This window comes from Nelusetta ayraudi, unplaced genomic scaffold (genome assembly GCF_046127955.1).
Source record: "Nelusetta ayraudi isolate G7.1 ecotype Tasmania unplaced genomic scaffold, CSIRO-AGI_Nayr_v1 ptg000004l, whole genome shotgun sequence".
Lineage (NCBI taxonomy): Eukaryota > Metazoa > Chordata > Actinopteri > Tetraodontiformes > Monacanthidae > Nelusetta > Nelusetta ayraudi.
Window position 1 is genome coordinate 6,395,750 of NW_027466054.1, and position 21,751 is coordinate 6,417,500.

General features: G+C 46.4%; 1 protein-coding gene across 4 annotated transcripts in view; it reads left to right on the top strand.

Annotated features, from left to right (window-relative positions):
* ptprdb (protein tyrosine phosphatase receptor type Db) overlaps nucleotides 1–21,751 on the top strand; it is a 164,640-nt gene that overhangs the window by 46,182 nt on the left and 96,707 nt on the right. For all 4 annotated transcript variants that reach the window (XM_076031193.1, XM_076031201.1, XM_076031209.1 and 1 more), the window contains exons 4-5: nucleotides 2,098–2,174; nucleotides 4,310–4,356. The gene's annotated coding sequence lies outside the window, so the exon portion shown is untranslated. The remainder of the gene's footprint in view (nucleotides 1–2,097; nucleotides 2,175–4,309; nucleotides 4,357–21,751) is intronic.

A 21,751-nucleotide genomic window follows, 5' to 3' on the forward strand; every position in this document is an offset into this window, starting at 1 on the left:
CGGCCGCTGGCCTTGATGTTTACTCCAGTAGACAGAAACCTCTGAGAGGGAGCCGCGCACATGCTGAGCGGTGCCAAACCAAAGTCAACACGGTTGCACAGAGCTGCCCCGGTTACGGGCCGGACTTCAAAAAGTGATGCGAGCCATTACTGCGCCGGCCGCTGCGGAAATAGATTCCAGGAGCGAAAAGGGCCACATGAAAGCACTTCCATGACCTGAATAATGCACGGCTTTCACCGGGCAAAATGTTCCGCCGCTTCCGAATTCATGTCCACGTGGAGCAGCGGAGGGCGAGTGCTCTTAAAAGTGCCGTCGAAAACTCGTGACTCTGACACCAGCGCTGGGGGGCGTAAAGCCGATCCGATCCTTTGCGATGCGTTCAACGTACAGGGGGGAAATATTCTGGCGGTCCGTCGCATTATCACACAGCACTCACAGAGTGCGACAACAAAAAGCGAATGCCACCAGCAGGAGTAAACAGAGCTCGTTCCTCGCTCACTGTTCAGGACCCTGTACCCTGAAATTGTTTCCGCCAACACAAATTTTTCCAAGCGTTCCCGTCTCTAAACACCCCTCCCTCCCGCATCCAGCGTCGCGCCGGCTTTAATTACTTGTGCGGGTACAGGTGAAGGAGCACATCCTCGCTAACAAGGTGGTTTCCAACCGTGGGGAGGGCTGGGGTGCTCTGAGACACTGGCGGGAACAAAACACGATGCAGCACAGGTAGCCGGTGCCCACAACAGAGAGCAACTCAATGCCACAGAGAGAATGTTGCAGAAGAAAGGCGCTGCAAGCGCAGAGGAAGCTCACAGAGGAAAACAAGATCATCAAGTGTGAACTGGTTTCGTGCTACGTGGAAGCCACACACTCCATATTCTGCAGAGTGAACCTATTAAGCCGGGGATGTAGCGGCAGATCATAGAAACCCCCGGCCTCCTGGTTGAACGCGTGTGACACACCATGATGTGAATTTAATGCTCACAGTAGGAGGAGGTGACAGCAATGCGACGGTGATGGTGCGCGTCCCCATTTCTTTTATTTTGTTTTTTTTAATGTAATTATGTCATCTTTTACCTTCTCATGATCCGATCCTGCCGTTAATGTTATGCTGCAATCATTGTCTCTGCCCTTATTTAGTAAGTCGGTCAGCAGCACAAACGTAGGGGTGGTGTAACAGCACCGACTGGTGGTGACTCTGCGCTACAGCACCTTGTTCCAGTTGTAGGCTGGATTCTGTCAAACGTGTGTTTTGTTTTTGTTTGTTGTTTTCTGTGATCGGGTCATTTACTTCTAGTTATGTGCTGCTTTGTGAGTCTTTTTTTTTTTATCCATTTTTATTTTATTTTTTTTAAGACACGGATCTAAATCATGTTAGAAGTGCCCAGTTGTTTGCACAGCGGCTGATTTACGGCTCCCCCCTCGCCGACGGTTGTTTGTCTGCAGCCTCCAAGTTCAACACTGGTGGATGGATTTCATCACAAAAATAACCACCGAAACCCGGGAGACCTGAGAATCCCGATTTCAAAGTGATTTCCTTTGCGCTGCTGCGCTCCGTAGAAGGCAGAAGAATGCTGAATGTATTTTTAAAAAAAAAAAAAGAAGAAGAAGAAGAAGAAGAAGAAAAAAAAAAAAAAAAAAGCACAGGCCACTGCAGAAGCAGCCCAACATGGTCTAACACACACGGTCAGAGCATGTTGCCCTTCAAGTGCTTACACTCTTCCTCGCCTCGCAAGCTGTTATCAGCATGTTTTAGTGGCAAGGCCTTAACCTCCTCCTCCTTCCCCCGCTAGTGTAGCCGTTAAACCGAGGTTGTTCCTTTGACGCGACCCGCTTTTCGGAACAATTATCACCCATTAGCTGCGTTTCCGTGGCCTCGCTTCCCAATCAATTCAAACACGCAGCGGCACGCAGGCGGAGGGGCCGCAGTGAGGCAAGACGCAAACACGGGGAACTTAGCTGAAATCCCAAGTTGGCTTTAAGAGTGTCGACTTCTGAGAGGCTAAAGCCGCGCTCCTAATCCCTCTCCTACTTCTCCTCTTCCCTTTCCCACCCTCTCCCCCTCCCCTCCCCTCCCTCCTCTCCTCTCCTCTCTTGCAGGGAGAATCCTAGGGAGATTTCTCGCTCTTTCATTCCTCAAGGATGAAGCAGCGCCGCGGAGCCGCGCACTGATACAGGTGAGAACTGAATATCGCGATGACCTTCAGAGTGGGGAGGGAGCAAGGGAGAGGCGGAGCTATGTGGGGTGGCCACCCCGGCAGGGGGATAATTTGACGAAAGGCCTTGCACTTCCACACTGCAGCATCTCAAGTTCTTTGTTGATTGATACACAGTATGTTTTTTTTTTGTTTGTTTTTCTAATATGCATTGATTTATGTATGTATTTAATATGTGTGATGTATTTCTGACTTGATGATTGCCCTGGATTTTGTTCTTGGTGGAAACAAGACACTCAAAGAGGAACTTTAATGTTGCACTTACCCTAAAGTTAAAATCGAAGTACTATAGGTTTATTCTTAATACTAACATTGGTGAAGATTTGCTGTCCTCTAATTCATCGGAATAATGACAGCAAGAAGGTTGTGGGTTCGATCCCGGGCCTGCATGGGCTCCTTCTGTATGGAGTTTGCATGTTCTCCCTGTGTCTGCGTGGGTTCTCCTCCGGGTTCTCCAGCTTCCTCCCACATGGCCAAAAACATGCATGTGAGGTGAATTGGGAACTCTAATGATTGGTCTAAGTTGACCGTTTGTCTCTCCATGTGGCCACTTGTCAAGGGCCAAACATAGGATGGAGACCCAGCCTACAGCAACCCTGAGCTCAGGGTATTGAAAATGTATGGAAATACAAACAACTAGAGTAACATGTAGAGTAATCATAATAATAATTTAAAAAAAAAAAAAAAAAAAAAAAAAACATCAACAACCATGTAGACATTTCAGGTATCTACACATTGCCACCGCTATGAGTTGATGAAGGGACTTCCCTCCACTTTCAAACAGCGAGATTCGCCGTTCGAGATTTGTCTGATGAGAGAGAGTCGAGGATAGGGAAAGAGGGTTGATGAGGAGGAGGAGGAAGCGCGCACTCGTCCCCAGGGAGAGGAAGAGCGAGTGAGTGAAGGCGCTGGATCAAAGTTGAAGCGAACAGCGGCTCCTCGCAGCAGGAGAAGCGGCAAAGTGCGCAGCGGACGGGACCGCAGGAGAGACGTGGCAGGAGACAGCAGGGCAGGGAGACAAGACACAGCCGCCATCCCCGACAGTGGTTGTTTTTTTTTTTAACTCTTTTTTTTCTTCTTCTTTTTAAATGCTGCCTCTGATACATTATTGAACGCGCAGCTCTCCAACGCATCGCTGCGCATTCCTCTCATGTTAGCGCTCAAAGTTCGCATGGCGTCACCGTTCTAAATATAAAGCATTCGCTCATCCGGTTTGTTTGAAAGATGCAGAAGCTGCTGCTGCTGCTGCTGCTGCGCACTGGGTGCCGAGTGGCACTTTCGCTTCTTCTGAGGCTTGGTTGGAGTTTGACTTTGACTCTGTGCGTGCGTGCGTGCGTGCGTGCGCGCTCGTCGTTTTTAGAAGCAAAGCCTCGGCGAACTTCAAACGGCAAAAATAGATTTCACACGACTCTTTGAAAGTAACGTCAGACGACGCGCGCGGAGTACACTTGAGGCGGGAGTCGCGAGTCGCACGCACCGGAATGCGCGCCCGGGATACGAGACGCCGTCGAGGGGATTGATTTTAAATCAGGTGGCGGCCCGGTGAAACACTCAATCTGTCCGGTCGCAGCAAGAGCTCTCTATCAAACTGCGGTCGTCTCTCTCTCTCTCTCTCTCTCCCTCTCTCTCACACGCGCTCCTCCTCTTCCACCCGTCCCCATCCTAGTTTCTCAATTTAATCCGTCAGATTAGGATGGATGCTCCGAGGTCAGTGTCCTGAGACTTTGTGCGATGTGTGGAGTACCGGGCCTCGCCTACAGATGGCAGCAGAGCAACGTGCCCAGCAGGCATCTTCCTGTGCGGCAGAGGACAGAACCGGCCCATTTTACCACCAAATCTCCGTGTCGTCCTCTCTCCGTTTATCCCCGTGTTGTCTCACCCAAGACATGTTTTCAAGCAAACCTATACATATATATATATATATATATATATATATATATATATATATATATATATATACATATATATATTCCCCAGCCAGGAGAATGCAAAAGTATATGACAAGGAATAAAGAGCGCCTTGTGTCTCAGACTGCACAAACACAGACACACAGAAAATGCAGCCTTCTAAATTCATGTCTTTTTTTCCCTTTTCAGCTCTTTTCATTTCAAACTTCAAGTTCCAGAATGAACCATGAGCAAAGGTAAGGAGCTTGTCTTGAAACGTGGCCTCATTTAAATGTGTCCTATGTGTGTGTGAGCGGTGATGCTAGGCTGTGAAGTGAGTGAACATATGGATGTGCACCGAGATGCTCCTCCTGCGCTCGCGAGGATGGAAGCTTGGACACCTGGGTCCAACTGCTGCCGGCAGTTTGTGCAATTGCACGCCAAGCGCTTCAGTATGCGTATGTGTGGCTCTCTCTCTTACTCTCTCTCTTCTTTTTTTTTTTTTTTCAAACTGGACAGATGTTTTAACAACATGATTGGCCCTCCGGCTGCCAGTGATTGCTGGGGTTCAGCGTTGGAGAGGCCGGAGTGGAATATATGTGGGTGCTGAGGGTGGCTGGGGGTGTGGCGGTGGGGTGGAATAGGAAATGAAGCTCCTGCTGCCTCCGGCCTCTCTCTGTGTGTGTGTGTGGGCGTCTGTGTGTGTGCGTGTGTGTTGGGTGGACTTCACTCTGTTTTCATGTCAGCGAGTGTTTGCAGAAAGCAAAGTTTGTCTGAGGATTGCCGGCAGCGTTAAAGAGACACACATCGCCGTCATTGGAAATTTGATCTCGATTATTCACTTGAAAGTTCACTCAGTCAGACACACACACACACACACACACACACACACACACGCTGTGGTCTGTGCTGTATTACATGCGCCGCTTAAATCGCCAAGTCAATTGAGCTGTTGTGCAAACGGCTGCGAACAAAAAGAAAGGACCTCTGCGCAGCGGGTGGGGAACTGCTTCTTGAGTGTCGTGCTGCTGGGAGACTTTGCCCATTCAACCTGTCAGCGTCCCGTCAAAGTCTCAAGCCTCGTGCAAAGAGGTTAAAGAGACGCCCGAGGTCACAACGCAGACGTTGAATTTCAAAAGCCACAGCTTGACATTGTTGCGGAAGTATTTATGAATAGAGGGACTTGTTGGGGTTTGACGCATATCAGTTTTTCAGTTATTCGTTCTTTTGTGCAGTCATCCCAGAATGTATGAGCAGGGAAACATTTGTCCTATCTGAACTTAAACTGACTCTTATAATGGACTAAAATTACATCCATTATAAAATGAAGGTAGTATAATATGATTTTTCCTCCAAGATAAAAAAGAATAAATTAGCTTTTGATTCACCAGCTAAGATTTTTTATTCCTCCAAAATACATTTTTATTACAGCAGAAATTACAATTTAAATTCAAATTTTGCAGTTAACTCATCCAACATTGACTTGATACTGAACAAAATGATAGAGATCAATTCTAAACTTAGGCCTATATTCATAGTAGCAATTTTCTGATGGGGTTCTCTCCCTGCGTTTTTGAAATGTGATCCAGTTTTTATAAAATTGCTTTTTTAAGATTCAAGATTTATAGTTGCCATTTGTACGGCAACAGATGGTCGAGGCACACTGGAATTCCTGTGCACTCCTCTCTTGGAGTCGAGTAAAAAAAGCCTGGTGGGGTGGGGGGGAAGTAGGGGGAGCACCTTGTCAAAATGAAACGCATTTGCACATTTTCAAACTGAAATTCTTAAAGAGTAGTAAAGATAAAATACAGAATATAAGTAATAGATTCTGAATCCTGCAGCTGAGGTTAGTAATGTACTATCCTATTTGCCCAAAACGTTCAACATATCCTGGGTCGTGAGAGTCCATGCCAGCTGTCTAAGGGCAACGGCTGGTTGACGCCCTTACCAGTTCATCACAGGACCACACAGATAAAAAGACAATCCGTCACACTCACTGTAAATTGGAAGTTGCCAACTAATCTGGTAGACGTCTTTCTACGTCAGCACCCGAAGAGAACCCACACAGTCACGAGGAGAACATGCGGAAGTTCCCAGCTGGGACTCAAGCCTGTGGCTTTCTTGCTGCGTGGCCACACAGCTAAGACAGTGTCACCCAAACCAATTCATATTAAATTCAATTGAATTCATAATTCATGATATCCCTCTATACAGTGGCAGTAGATATAAGCACTCGTTCATCCCAAACTCGTGAAGGAGCAGATTGTATTGGATGGATGGAAATGATGAGGAGCTATGCAATATTGAATTTGCATGTTATTCTGTTGAGTATTTTAGTATTTTTATTTATCATGTGATTGTTCATGGATGTTTAGTATTTCTATTTATTATGTAATTGCTCATTTTGTGTTGTGGACTGTGTGGTTGTGAGTGGAATGTCCCGTCAGTGCAGCAGCAACCCCTCTGTCCGAGACACATTTCTCGCACGGGAGACGAATAAAGACACTTTGACTTTAACTTTTGATAATATCATAATATTTTTTTTTTTTTCTGAGCTTCAGCTCAATAACTGTGGGCCGGCCACACAGCTGTCTGCAGTCTTTCATATCTTCCTTCTCCCGTGAGAATTTAGCCCTCCCCACCCCCTAAAAATTATGGAATTTAAAAAATGAAATGTGAGAATAAAATGCGTGCATAAAATATTATTCCAATCATAGAATACAAAAATGGGATGGGGGATTATAAAAGAAATATGTGACTGTGACAAGGTGTATTTTGAATGCAGACATCCTGACTGCTCAGGTGAATAAATCCAGGCAGAGCCTCTCACCGAATTAGACGATGTGTCCCTGAAAGGGAGTCGATCTCATTTTTCCAGCAATTTCAAGTGACCCCAAGGCTCACACACGCTCACACACACACACACACACACACACACACACACAGGAAACCCACCCTCATATTTGTCCCCTGTATCGCCAGTGTGCAGCCGGCTTTGTGTAACGGTCACGGCGAGAGATACAATGTGCCGTAGCATACGGGGGGCTCGGCTCCACGCGCGGATTACACCTCCATGACTCTTCAATAGAGAAATTTAGTGGCGCCTAGCCGGGGGCTTAATCCGGGCCGCCCGCGGAAGCAGGACGGCGGCCCCCGCCGAGCCGTGGCCAGATATGATGGAGAACAGAGAGGAGCCAGATTAGTTGGTGCGAGGGGGTGGAGGGGGTGTGGGGGGGTGTGGGGGGGCGGGGGGCGCTGCAGAGGGTGGCTGAGCTTGAAGCCGCCTGACAGAGCATCTCTTGACAGCTCCTCCCAAATCCCTGCGCTCCCTCTAATGCGGTCTGAGAGAAACATTGTTCCCCTCTCAGACTCTCTGACCGTCTCCTCCTGTCGGTTCTCTCCTCCACCCCCCCTCCACCCCCATCCCCCCGTCTCTCCGAGTGAGGCGAGGGGAGGACCGAGTGGGGGCGTGGCCTGCCTGCGCGCTCCATCGTGTGCGTTATCGTTTCATTAGCTCTTAGCAGAATTATGGGTCATTCTCGGCCCTCCGCCTCCCTCCTTCCTCGTCGACAAAGCCGTAATTACCCTCACATGACTCACATCTGATAATTAGGATGGTCCGAGCAGGATTGAGCCACACACACGCACGCACACACGCACGCACACGGCCCCGTTCGGGCTTCCACATGTGACACACGGCCACATCAGTCATTAGCGGAGAGCTTAACGTGCAGCGCTGTGCTAATGGGATTATCATTGCCAAGGGGTCCCGCTCATCAACCTCTTACTCCTTGTTCCATTCATCACCAAGCAATGTTCTTAAACACTTAGCAGGATCCCGTCGTCTCCTCCGTGACCCCCTCTTTCTTTCCTTCCTTCCTTCCTTCCTCCGTTCCTTCCCTTCCTCCTCGTCATGACTCTCCATGTGAGGTGACACAACAGTCTGGTAGGGCGATGGCGCGGAGGGGCCGCAAATGTTCCTGGTTTGGAACCCAAGTGAACACGTTCTGTTACGTGTCGATTCCTTTCGCCTCTTGTGTCTTGAAATGCCGTTACTGTTCTTAACTCAACAAAGTGACCGACACAACGGACATGAACTGCTGCACCTTCCGTTTTTACTGCATTTTTAGTCTTATTTTCTATTTTTTTAGTGCTGTCCTTGTTATTGTTGTCTCTTGTGTTGGTGAGCCAAAGACAAATGTCCACCCTTGTGGACAATAAAGATTTATTTTCAAAAGAAAGGAAGGAAAGAACAGGTGTAAAAAAAAAAAAAAGCCATATGAAAGCAACCTATCCTCCAAGATATTCAGTTGTGGATTGTCTTCCCAGTGGTAGGTGTTCTTTAGGTAATGGTAAGATTAAAAAAATAACATATTTTTGCTTGGGCCGCCTTCGTCCTGCTCTTCCGCCCTGCGGCTGCGGCGGCTGAGTCATTTCATGACCGCTCGTGTTTATCTTGCCGGGCCCTCGTGGACAAGCTAATTAAAAGACAAATACAAAATAGAATCCTGCGAGAGGAAAAGCCCCTATTAGCTGAGACAAAGGCCAGTCGAGCTGGTTTTTCAAACGGCAGCCGTCTAGCCCGGGACGGAAATTTCGATAAATTACTCACGGAGCCATAAGAGGACACATCAAAGGGCCTCATGTGACGCACTAAGTAGGTAATACCTGGAGGAATGGAGCTTTGATACGCAGGGCTGTCTGATCCAATCGCGTCTCTCCATCCATGCCCCTGTGCTCCGCCTCCTCTCCCCTATATCGCCGCCGCATTCGCATCGTCTCCTCGTTTAGCAGCGATATTATCCATAACCGTTTGATTGTCAGGTCGTTACGCTGTTGACTCTGACGGTAATGGAGATATTGACGGCGTAGCGCCGGGGCGTCGACGGCGCCCGGCCTGTGCTGTTTGCGCTGAGTGCTCCGGCGGAGAGCGGGCGGACGGCTGCAGGGGCAGTCTTCCGAATTACATATAGTGCGGAAGGCGTGGGAAAGTGAGGCCCTCTAAAAGCCCCAAGCTTAAATACCATTCCTCGTATGCACAGGCATAGAGGGCATCTCTCCCTCTCTCTCCCCCCCTCTCTCTCACTCGCTCTATGCCACTATCCCTCTCTCTCTCTCTCTCTCTCTCTCTCTCTCTCTCACACACACACACACACATGGTTGCACACACAGGCACAGGGATTAGGATGGGGATTATAAAAGTATTGCTGTAAAAACTGACAGAGACAGATCAGTGTTATACTTGATAAACACACACAGGGCTCGTATTAAGAATGCACAGATTTATTCCGAGGTGGACGGTTGGCGATGACTCTCCGTGCGTCATGGCTGAGCATGCATTCCAGCCGCAGCAGAGGGATGGGAGGGGACGCAAAGAAGCTTTGAAAATCAATTATTGAACCAAAATGTCAGGAGCCAAAAGCTGCAGCGATACGACGTCTGGGTCATAGTATTTTCTTTCCTTTTTTTTAAAGTATTTCATAATGTTCATGAATTTCAATTTTCAGGTGGGTGACCTACAGGAACGACTACAATGGAGTGTGAAATTATAAGCCTCAGATCTGTGAGGTATAGGCAGAGTCTTGACATTTTCGCCAGGGGAAGCAGTCCCGGCGTCGTCACATCAGACGGTGAGCGTTAATTAAACTTCAGCGCTGGATGTAATAAAATGTTGAGCTGCCCTGGTTTGCGGAGGACTATTTATGTCCTCTAAGGACCCATTATGGCATTATCTACACGGACTGTAGAGAGTGATGTCAATGGGAAAATCAGGTTGGAGAAGCAATAGAGTTTGTTTTTTTTTTCACATACATCAGCAGCTCTGCGAGATCGAAGCTCAGAATGTCAAGACAGCACAGCGCCGACGTGGAGGACGGGAAGGTCTTTCTGTGCTCATCAACATGTGCATTAGCCGGCTAAGCGGCAGAAATGCAAAACCCAAGCCGAGTTTGATGTAAATGTTTAATGAATAATCAATGTTGGAGACTTGCACGCAACTTGCGCCGACATAAATGCGTTTCTTTTTGGTCTCACACCCACTTTTAGTGGGAGGGCGTTAAGGAAGAGTAAAACCCTGGTCTGCAGGGATGAGTTTGGTTAGAGATTGTTACTATTAGTAATAGTTACTGTGACAGCAGCCAATCAGGAAGGGCATGGTGGTGCAGCGGTTGTGACATCACTGTTGGATACTGGGTACACTGACTTCCTCACACAGTCCAAAAATATGCATGTGAGGCGAATTGGGAACTCTGAATTGTCTGTAAGTGTGTGTGTGTGTGGGGGGGGGGGGGAGAGAGAGAGAGAGAGAGAGAGAGAGAGAGAGAGAGAGAGAGAGTCCTATGATACCTGAGATATAGGCTCCAGCAACTTTAAGTGCAGGAGAAAGTGGGTATGGAAGATGAGTGAATGAATGAATGAGTCAGCCAATCAAACTGCTGTGGAATAAGGGTAGTTAGATTATACTCATTATAATTTTTACTCTAAAACAAATAATCAGATTGACTTATTTAAGTATTTGTGCCAGTTGTGTCGCCTCTCAAGGTTTTCTTTAAACCGACTCGTCCGAAACAAAGCAAGAAAAAAAACATAGTGCCGTTCCCAGAGGAGAAGAAGAGATTGGAGCGATGATCAAGGATGACCTAAAATGGGCAGTGCTCTCTCGACAAGAGTATTTTAACCAAAAAAGGGTAAAGAGCAAAGTTGTTGTGGGTTTTATGTTTACAATGGAAGAATTGCTTCAAGAGCCACTTCAGATTTTTGTAGTTTAAATTGAATAGATTGTGTGCTACTTCCTCTACCATGCATCAGGATGAGCGAAAGGAGCAGAACTGACACCAGTAACACAAATGTCTCCTTTAAACATAACATGAACAATTTAGTCACATTAGTTAAAGTTGGCCAGACGATTCCATCCATTCATTCATCCATCCATCCATCCATCATCTATCCATTTTCCATCTATTCATCCATCCATCCATCCATTTATTCATCCATCTATTCATCCATCCACCCATCCATCCATCTTCCATCCATCCATCCATCCATTGATCATCTATCATCCATCCATCTTCCATCTATTCATCCATCCATCCATCCATCCATCCATCCATTCATCCATCTATTCATCCATCCATCTATTCATCCATCCATCCATTCATTCATCCATCCATCCATCATCTATCCATCCATCCATCTTCCATCTGTTCATCCATCCATCCATCATCTATCCATCCATCCATCTTCCATCTATTCATCCATCCATCCATCCATCCATCATCTATCCATCCATCCATATTCCATCTATTCATCCATCCATCCATCCATCCATCCATCATCTATCCATCCATCCATTTTCCATCTATTCATCCATCCATCCACCCACCCAGCCATCTATTCATCCATCCGTCCATCCACCCACCCATCCATCCATCCATCTATTCATCCATCCGTCCATCCATCCATCCCATGTATTTTCTATCACTACTTCTGCTGCACTCAGGACTGCAGGGCTGCTGGAGTCTTTCCCAGCTGCCTTGGGCATGAACTCCAGGACACTTTCATACAAACAACTATTCACACTCACACCTATAGGCCAAACCTAGATTTGCCACTCAGCTTAATGTGCATGTCTTTAGACTGTGGGAGGAAGCTGAAGTGCCTGGAGAACCCACGCGGACACAGGGAGAACATGCAAACTACGTGCAGTAAGACCCCAGGCCCGGGGGATCCGTCAGCCTAGACATGTAGCGGCCGGTCAGCAGCACATCCTACCGTTCTCCACTGACCCCTGACTGCAACTGGGCATTTTCCTCCTCACAACTGCTGTGCCTGACTGGATGTTTTCTCTTTCTGATGCCATTCTCTGTAAACCCTCGAGATGGTTGTGACGCTGTGAAGATCCCAGTAGATCAGCAGTTTGTGAAACACTCAGACCTCTAGCTCGTCTGGCACCAACTACCATGAGACGTTCAAACTCACTCCACCCTTCACCACATCACCATGACAACCAATTGGAGACTTTACCCAATAACGTGGCCAGTAAGTGTATTTTCTTGCTGCATTTCATGCCAGTAGGAATGCAGGCACACTGGGCCTTTTAAGGGAAGGGAATCTTTACCTTTTCACCGCCCGCCTTGTTAATGGGAGCAAATTGGGCAGTTATTGAAATCCAAATACAGCTGTGAACGCCAGCATATGTTGCAGTCTGAAGAGACCCCCCCCCCCCCCCCCCCCCCCCCCCCGCCCCTCCGTTGACCAGAGAGCCCTGCCAGATGTTGTGATAACACGGAAAATCCAGCCACATACCAGCCAGCCGGCCATGGCTTTGGCCTCGCGCCGCTCACGTATGATGTAGCGTGTTGTTTGTCACATGGCTGCATGGCTGCAGCCCGTCTTCCGCAGGAGGCACGTCTCGGTCACCAGACATCTGTCATCAGCCCACAGCTCACTGGAGGTCTGCGGCTCCCCGCCATCCCATCGTCTCTACAACCGTCAAATACAATCGTCAATCACCCCTTTGTTTCCTATTATATCCACTCTGCATATTTCTGCCCGTCTCCCTCCCTCTCTCCCTCCCTACATTCCTCCTCTCCTCTCTCTGAAGGCTGAAACCTACAATTTGCCGGCCTCCCTCCCTCCGCCCGCCCCACTGCGCCGCGCATGTACATACACACAGGCTCACAAACACATGTTCAGGCATCCAGACCGCGAGAGCTGCCGCGGTGTATAATGACAGATAATTGGCTATTGTGGGTTTGGCCTCGGCAGCGGGAACCAATCACGGTGACAGCCACTTCTCTGTGACCCGTGTGCTTCGCTGTGTGCATATATGTCTCTGTACATATAGATATGTATGTATGTGTGTATGTGAGCACAAGTATCCATACATGTGTGAGATAGGCAGATTGGATTTTGATTTGCTGTCACACACTGGAGAGCTCACAATCAAGGCAATCGCTAAACAGCTCAGGCTGTAATTTTTTCATTTTAACGATAAAAATGTTAGTTTTCAATGTTCCAGCTGGTCATTTAATTGTTTGTTTTTTCTTTTCTTTTGTTTTTTGGGGGGTGTTAGTTTTCATTGTGAGGGTAGTGAAGAAAAAAAGGGGGGGGGAACCTCAAACTTAGAAGAATTCCAACAATGTAAATGTGAAATATTCACAACACCAGAGTCTCTTTAATGGTCAACACCAGAAACACTTTGGGATGTGGGCAGAGCGGATTCTAAGAGAAGTTTTATGAAGTTGCTAAAAAAAAAAATCAGTGTCGCAACGATGCAAATTAACAAGGCTACGTAGGACTACATAGGACAACATAGAGGCCATGTGTCTTGATTGTTTAAGACTGTAACCCATCAGAAGAATAGAAAGAGAGAATTTCAGGGGTCACGCTCAAGAATGGATGCCAGAATACTTTTTTTTTTTGTGAATGAGGCGGAGGACACTTTGGGCTCCCCTTCCGTCCAGACACATCTGGGAGGACGCAAACACCACTGCTGGCTCCGTGAGCTGAATGTTAACCAGAGGTAATTCTGCAAAGCTGTTTCAATGAAACATTTTCTTCATTAGCTCTAATTTAAAAATAGCCCAAAACCATCTCGAGCCGGAGGGACAGACTTAATGGCGAATTGGAGGAAGTTGTTTTGAATTGTGCTGTTTCCATAAATATCCTAATGTGAATTTCTGCCTAATGCGCATTAAAAGGTTTTCTGGAAACACGCACTATGGCAGTGGGGCGATTTTGCAGTACAAGAAATGTAGCCCACATGAATCCAGTCTACAGTCCTACAGGACGATGTCATCCTAAAAAGGTTGGATGGTAAGCTGGTCAACAACAAAGAGGAAGGGGCAGATTCCCACAACCGTCAGGGAACTTGGCAAAGGAAGCAAACAATCGATTTAACAGCGGACACCTTGCTGCAGCACTCTGCCATGGTTAGTTACATTAAAGTTTGTGTCTTTGCTCTCTGTCCCAGCTCGTGTAGAATCAGAGTATCAGCAACAAGCAGCTGTATTCATAGATGCTGGACAATTAAAAAAAAAAACGATTCAGGGACTGGGATGAAAAAAATCCTATTAAAACAATGGCGATGTTGTTGCTGCTTCCCCACCGAAGGAAAAATATGCACCTGCGCTGCTTGGTGGAAACCTTGCTGTAATTTATGTGATTGTATTATGTTATTTGTGTTGTACCGCGTTAGCACCGTGTGTGCAACATGCAGAATAAATCTGCATAAGTGGATGTAGATGAAAGTAAGGTGCGCAGGAGACGTGTACGTAACCTCTCAGGAACACAGCTGCCGTGTACAAATGACCACTTTACACTCTCGCGGGTTTGTGCGACCGCCCCGAGCGTCCGCGGCCCCGTGCGGCGCAGCCTGGCTGCTCCCACTCACTAATGTGCCGCTCCGCCTGTCATTCGTCACTCATTTGGATGGAGTCAGCAGCGGCCGCCTAATGGGCTGTGCGCTTGCCATTTGTGCGGAACCTGTTGACTCCGGCTGCCCCTGAATCTCGCCCCGATAGTTGGAATAGTCCTTTTTCTTTCCTTTTCTCTGCCTCACCCCGGAGAAAATAGTCCCGGCGTGCGAATTGAGCAGCCTCATTAGGAGGCGGCCTTTAAAATAAGGCCGTCTCCTTTTCACTGCTTTCACCCGCTTTTGTTTTTTCATATTCTTCCCTCATCATTTGCTCGTTTATTCCTGGCTCCTGTATTCTGTCTTTCTGTGCCGCTTCCACCCCTCTATTACCCCCCACCACCCCCCACCCCGCCATTACGCCTGTTTGCACGATTCTCATTTCCACTCTTTCAATAGTCGGGAGTGTTCACCCAATCCGTGCGTACTGACTAAATAAGATCCCGCGTGTGCGTGATTGGCGCGTGCAGCTTTTTTGTGTGTGTGTGTGTGTGTGTGCGTCTGTAAATATGATATTTTCTGTATTGCTAATGTGCGCAGCCATAAAGGACGGCGCACGTGTGGAGGAGGGGCCCCGCGCTTCATCACACGCGCGCGCGGCAGCTCAATATTGCTAAATGCAATTTCCTCGATGTGAAAAGAGCGGGCTGGATGTTCATCATTCTATAGGCTTCTCACTCGCTGCTCAATAAAAGCTTCTTGCAGACTGCTCAGCTAGTCACTCTTGAATTTTTTCCTTTTTTTCTCTCTTCCTGTCTGTAAATTGCACCCTCTCTGACTACACAACGCACACACACACACACACACACACACACACACACACACACACACACACACACACACACATGCACGGCCAACATGCACGCCCCTGACTCTACGAGCGTGACATATCCGCCTCCTGTGCGCGATTAAAGTGCACAGCCTGTCCTCTGGATGTTGTTGTGCGACGCGGCCCCAACATTCGAAACCTTTAACATGATGCAGATCCTTTGAGCCCTCTCTTGCATTGTGCCTGTGTAAAATCGATTCCAGCCAGGGAGATTTTCAGGCCTGTGTGTGTGCAAAGAAACACATCCGAGCTCGGCCTCCCGTAAACTGATCAATTTGTGGCTGCAAAAGCTCCAAATTAACCTTTTTCTCTGCAGCTAAGCCAGAGGAGGATTTCTCCAGTCGGCAGTTCAGAAAAAAGCTCTATTAGTGTCTTTTGCCCAGGGAACGGAAAATAAATCTTTAAAGGGAGGCGTGCAGTGAATTGGGACACAAAAGAAAATTGTCGCCCTCGCTTATCCCCGCAGTGTGTTTCAGATATAAGATTAGAACACGGATCTGGGATGAATCAACCTGGCGCTTCTTCCCTTACATCCATCCGACTGCGCTCATCTCCTCAGCTGCATTAATGCTTCCCTTTTATCAAATTATGGCTGTAATTGTCCAGGTGCAACTAAGGAAGTGCCATCTCTAATACCAGCCGAGGCATTAACGGCTAGCAGCCCACCGCCGCTGCTGCCTCACACATCTGGGTACAGAGTGCGTTTGAGGGCAGAGCTGGCAGAAACGGCCAGCCAGTGCCCACAAGGGGGAAACGACATAACGATGTGGTTTGTGTGCGCATGATAAATATGCATGCACGTGTGTGGTCAAGCCCGAGACGTTCGCAGAGTCACATTTCCATACGTTGGTTCCATCTCGGAGAAGAGAAAATGAGTCTCTGCAAGACGGTCATCAATCTCTGACGCCAGAGGAATGTTTTTCTTCTGACGAGCATGTGCGAGTCAGTCAGTTCAAGTGGCGGAGGTGGGGTCGAGTTATGGTGCAGCGATGATGAGAGGTGTGTGCACGTGTGTCTGTGTGTGCGTGCGTGTAAAAGAAAAGCAGGTGGGTGGCGCCATGGCTCTCTGTGATGCCGAGATTTGAGGCAATTATAGAAATGTCAGGCCGATAATAGGTTACAGCTCTGCAAGCCTTCATAAGTCAGGAGTCGATCTTTCAAGGGCGTGATACAAGAACTCGCTCGTCGAACCTCGAGGTGCGGTGCGGGTCGGAATTCTTGCGTGCGCGTCTGCTTGTTCTCAGCCGACGGCTCTTTGGTTGCCCGAGTTGTGTTTTCATCCCCGACGTTGACGATGGAGACGATTGATGCACCGCGGAGAGAAGATTAAATCTACTTGGGGGATGCTGTGGTGTGAGTCATAGATGCTTATAAATACTCAAATGTGCGACACTGCAACGAAGGGGTTCATACTACGAACAAACTGGTTTGCATGCATCCGACTTGGTGCCCTGATGCACAGAAGCCAATAGGAGAAAGTATTTTTACTGTGAAACTTCCCTTTGGTTTATGTTAGTGGAGCACGGCAATAATTGTTAGGAAACAGCATTTTGTTTTAGTTTGCCCAAAAAGCTTGTCTGCACAGGGCTCGAAAAAAATCTCCAACCACCTTCAAGGCAAAATCACAGTCAAAGAGAAAAAACGAGAAAAAGAGAAGAATATTTGAAAGGTGAAAAGATTATATTTTATTTTACAAAATGTATAAAATGCACAAAAATCTGAGGATTTTCCCATCACAGGTGGGTCACACACTATTACTATGCAAATTGAAAAGTTATTCTATTCAAGTTATTCTATTAGAGTACAATTGTCCCTTGAATATGCTCACAATTAGTGAGACCTTTTAATCTTCCATCTTTTTAAAGATTTACTATTTAATTGAGGTTTTTACCTTTCACTGAGAAAAGGAAGTTGAAGCTGTCAAGTCCTTCTCTTCGAAAAATGCGCCTGTCAATATTTTTTTTAACACTTTTTCAACCTATTTAAGCCAAAATATTGTTGCCATACACTGTTATATAGATCAGAATTTGCTTTTAAAATTGCAAGATGTTCTCGTAACCATGCAGGACTAGATTATGTTGATTGTGATTTATAGTTTATCTCCAGCAAACCCTCAAAAGACTGCGTTTTCAATGAGTCTTTTATTTCTAGTGGATTCCATAAACGACAGCTCATTACAGAGTTGTAAACGATACTGGCAAAGACATTAGCATGGATGCTGGTGTAGTAGCTGCTTTATCAGAACCGGGTGGCAGTTTCACATTGAAAGAATATATTTAAAAAACAAACAACACTTTCCTCCTGACTGTCTTTGGTGAGAGATCTGGCAAAACTGAAAGAATAGAATAGAATAGGTCTAAATTGTCCCCATTGTAATAACAATAAACAGTTCAGCAGCTCTTGATTTCATAGCACAGTAATAAAGTATAGCGCACCAATAACAATATACAGCAATGGTGGAAAACATAAACAGGTACATGCAATTAAGAAGGGGAAACAATATAAGCCTAGATGATAATATCTGTGGCACTCAAGGAGATGTAAACAAATCGCTTTTTTCAGCATGGCTGGTCAGCAATTAAAGGGATACTTGAGCAAGCATACTGTACATGCGTTTTTTGGTTTGTTTGTTTGTTTTTGACAATACAGGCCAAGCAGAGAATCCCATTGGTTGACTTGGATGCAAAATGCAGATAATCCATCCAATCACGTTTGATTTTTTTCCCCTCCTTAAAAAAGCTTTCTGTGGCCTTGCCATAAAAAAGATTATATATATGTTCTATTATTATATACTGTATGTAAGATTTCTAGAAATCTTCCATCTGGCATTCTGTGTTACGTACTCTTATCTACATGTTCAATATGTTTTAATTCTAATGGATAAAATTACTTTGCGAGCCTTTTTGTGGAAAGTATGTCAGATGTAAAAATAAATCTGCCTCTGTCCTAAATGTGCGTCTCGATGGTGTCTGGATGTGCATGTGCATGTGTCAAGCGGCGTTACATACTGCAGACACAGAGTGCAGAGGAAAGACCAAGTTCATGCATGACTTGAAAACATTGAAAACTGATCCGCTGATCTGTCAGTCGGCAGTATTGGAAGTTTGCCCCGGGGGAGAGGCACTGTGAGCTCAAGTGAAAATGTGTGCCGATGGTCATGTGTTTTCGCGTACAGCGAAACAGTGTGTGTGTGTGTGTGTGTGTGTGTGTGTGTGTGTGTGCGTGCGTGTGCATGCATGTGCATGTCTTGTGTGTGTTCAATAGTTATACATATTATATATGTGTATATATATGTGTATATGTCTTGCGAGGCTCCTTATCTCCTTCATCCATCCCAGTTATCTTTTGTCTGCGAGGGAGAACGCAGCAGTGTTCCGAGCGCTGGCGCGGGCGCCTCTGTGTGTGTTTCTTTGCAGCGAGTGGGCCGAAGACTCTCTGAAACAAAAGCGTGTTTGTGCTCCTCCGTCTCATTTGCATGGCGCTGATGGGAATCTGCTGCCCCGCTGATTGTGTTTGGTGTTCTGGGTCAGGGCACCCCGATAACTTTGAGCTCAGGTAAGGATGTGTGGGTGAGCGTGCGTGCGTGCGTGCGCGCGTGCATGTGTGCACAAGCGCTCGTGCGCCGCTGCTAGGAACTGCCGCTCATTTTCATTTTCCCCCTCACATGCTGGTTTCCTCGACGCGCTACACACCGTCTTGCCCGTTAGTCTCGAGCTCGCAGTCACGCACCATCGAGCCAATAATTCACTCGGCGGAGGAGCTTCTCCTTAATACTGTGATAACTTAAGCGTATATCTCAGCATATGCTGCGGCAAACCAAAATCCAATTTAATAAAGCAGAACTAACCCTAACCCTTTGTCACCTTTAAGCAGCCTCATGAGATAAGATCATCATTTGCAGCTGATATTTTTCGGTGGCTTAGCCACAGCGTAGGACCTTTAAAATCACTCGATGGCTCTATTTTCTATTTGTCCCGATCAGGATCCAGCAACTGTTGGCCTTCAGTGTGAAATGTCCAGGCTGATATTGGACCGTATCAAAGAGTCGCTCCCCTCAGGAGATAACATCAACTTCACTCGTCTCCACAGATAAATTGCCACCCTTCTTTTTTTTTAAGTCTTCAAAAACCAAACACTATCAAGACGAAGACTTTGTTCTGTTAGAGGGGGGAAACTCAGCAGAGATCTAATCAAGAAGTGAGTTTTAACAAAGTACCGCAGATAAAACAGCCGCGCAGTCAAATCAGCCATTAGTTGACTACTACATGGACAGCAGCGTCTGATCCCACTTACTGTATTCATGTCTTGGCACTCATTAAAATGAATTGCATTTATCAGCAAATCAGCTTTTAACTCTGTCATTTGTTTCATCCGCCCGAAAAGCGACAGCGAGGTCAGGCGCCGACACGAAATGCAGAGAAATTTGGCTCAACTTCATCTCTAAATAAGCAAGAGACTGAGCGAGAGTGAAAAAAATTGAATAAAACAAGAGGATCTTTTTTAAGGGCCGCCTGTATATCACTGCACACTAACACACTCTCACGAAAGGAAGCTGCAGGGGGTTGTTATCAGATGAGAAAAGACTTTTCTGACTCTGTTGAAGGGGAAGAGACTAATTTGTGGCTGACTTTCAACACATAAAATATCCAGTGGAGTCAGCCATTACCTAACTCCTTGTTTTTATTTGTGTTGGTAAGCTCACTCAAATGTTTTTCTTCAGCCAGTCAAATAGCTTCAAAAACGTGATGGCCAACCACTGACATGAAATCTGGTCAAGGTTTGTTGGAACATTTTGTTCTCTAATCATAGTAGAGAGTGATAGTGGAAGAAGAAGAATCATGACAGCAAGACATTAATTGAATTAACTCTTGGCGCAAGAGAGAAAAAGCAGAGACCTCAATTAGAAGTTGTAACAATATGTCAAAGATGAAATAGAAGCAGTGGTGTCAGCCCACTCTGAACCCTGCAGAGTATCATCCTGCTTGGTGCATTCACCCCTTTGTCACACTACATCTATCTACTTAGATAGACCGTTACAGTGTTACACTAGTAGTGTCTAGTAGGTATTCGAATGGCGAAACACCGACATGAAATGCAGCGAAATGTGAATGTAGTAAAATTACAGAGGCTTCTTTTTAAAGGGCACTATTTCACTGCTCGCCAACCCTAACATGCAAGTTTAATTACTTCCAGATAAAATCTGCGGAACCCCCTGAAAAGGAACAGTGCAGGGTCTAATTATGAATAGAATAGAATTTGGACTAATTTGAAACTGAGTTTTAGCAACAACTCAAACCTGGTGAGGTAGTGAGCAAAGGTGGAAGACTGAACAGGAGACCTTATTTCAGGGTCCTTCTATTACTGCACACTGACATGCGTCCCAGAAGAACAATGCAGGAACTTTTATCACCTATATAGCAATGTTTCATTGCCTCCACTATTGATGCAGCTTCTGAAAAATGACCCAAATGACCAGATGCTGCCATGAAATCTGGAAGGTATAAAATTAGAAGGGCTTCTCTTAAGGGACACCAATTTTCTGCACACCAGTCCTGCACTTTTTATTATTGTCAGCAAGACTCTTGTGTTTACCCTTACTGGGCTGGAAAAAACTTTAGAAGTGAGTTCAAGAGATAAAACAGAGCCTGTGTTGCCTCTTTCTCTTTCTGGAATTCAGGTTTTTGCCTTTGTTTAATTCAAACAATCTACATTCAAACAGTAAACTGTCTTATTGAAATGGCATCTGACACCAAAAAGAAATTTCCAAACATTGATATGAACTGTGGTGAAATGTGAAGGTCTCCTGGAACAATTTCACCTCTAACCGTCTATTTATTACTACATATAACATCATAAAATACAAATCAAAATAAATACCATAAACTCAAGGGTAGAGAATGCAATTGCAAGTTAAGAGAGACACATTATCTCTAACTTTCAAAACAGGATTCAATTTCTCCCTGGGTCATCAATCTCCACAACTTCAGGTCCCTTTGAAGGTGATTCCAGGCCAAAGTAGCAGCACATTTAAAAGCCTTTTTCGCCCAGTTTTGTTCTCACTTTTGGAACTAACATTTGTATGAAACTGGCCGTCATGGAAAAAGTCATCCGGGGCCTTCATTTAGGGAGTACACGGTGTTACTGCACACCATCCACACCCCAAGAGAGTGTTCAGATCAGATGGGCTGGCGGGTGGAGACGGGTTAGGGTTAGGGTCATATTATTATTTTAAGGGGACCCCACAGGACTGCACACCGACAAAGTGGGCTCGGCAGTTGCGCCTTTAAATCCGGCGCAACTTTGAGCGGCGCACCGGGAGGATCCAGCGGACCTTCCTGACTTCTCGCCGGGTGTGTGGAGGAAATTATTGGAGCGAGAGAGAGAGAGAGAGAGAGAGAGAGAGAGAGAG